This window comes from Aptenodytes forsteri, unplaced genomic scaffold, assembly GCF_000699145.1.
Source record: "Aptenodytes forsteri isolate BGI_AS27 unplaced genomic scaffold, ASM69914v1 Scaffold279, whole genome shotgun sequence".
NCBI lineage: Eukaryota > Metazoa > Chordata > Aves > Sphenisciformes > Spheniscidae > Aptenodytes > Aptenodytes forsteri.
In genome coordinates, this window is record NW_008795856.1 from 18,160 (window position 1) to 19,096 (window position 937).

Consider the following 937-nt stretch of genomic DNA (forward strand, 5'->3'; position numbering starts at 1 on the left):
TTGGGTTTATTTTTGTCTCGTTTTCAAGTAGTTTTAGGTTCGTTTGGGGTTTCTCAGCCGTGCCGGGACTTTCCTGCCAGGTTCAGAGCAAAGGTGCTAATTTTTCTCTAATATTTCCCCCCCCTCTGCTCTGTTTTGTGGCTCTGTTAATCTTTTATTTTTATTTTCCTCCGTTCGAGGTCCCTCGGGAGTCGCTGAGGTTTCTTCCCCCCAGGATTTTTATCCTGGTTTTGGGGTTTTTATGGTTTTTTTTTTTTAAATTCTCTTTTATTTCTGGTCCCTCTAGCATTTCCAGATTTCATGATTCCATGCTTTTTTCTGGTGCGTAAATTAAAAAGGCTTTTTGTTGAGTTTTGTTTTGGTTTTTAAGCATAACACACAAATTTCCCTTGAACTATTCTAGGATGACTTCACTCATCTTGTCATATCACTGGCGGTTTTTGGGGGTGTTTAAAAAAAAAAACCCCCCCCCCCCCCGCCCCACCTATCCCGCGTGCAAATCCCCGAGCAAACGCAACGTAGAGCCAACAAAATTAAAAGCCTCGAGAGGGAAAAAGGACAACCCCGCTTTCCAGGTTACGCAGGTGGATCTTCAGCTCCGCTCTCGTCTTCCAGCAGCTTTTTCTCCATCCATCCATCCCTCCATCCATCCCTCCATCCCTCCATCCCTCCCCGGGCACGGAGGGGCACGAACCCACCCCCGTTTGCCGGCCCATCTCCCGGCGGATGCTCCGGGCTCTCCCGGAGTCTGTACCTAGTTTGTATATGTATAATAATTTGAAATTGTTTTTGGTTTTTGGTTTTTTTTTTTTGGTTTTTTTTTAATTTTTTTTTTTTTTTTGACTGCTGAAATAAAGCATGTGAAATGATCCAACAAACCTGGGGTGCTCTTCACCGGCGGCTCTCGCTCTCGGGGGTCAGGGTGGGGGTCCTGGGC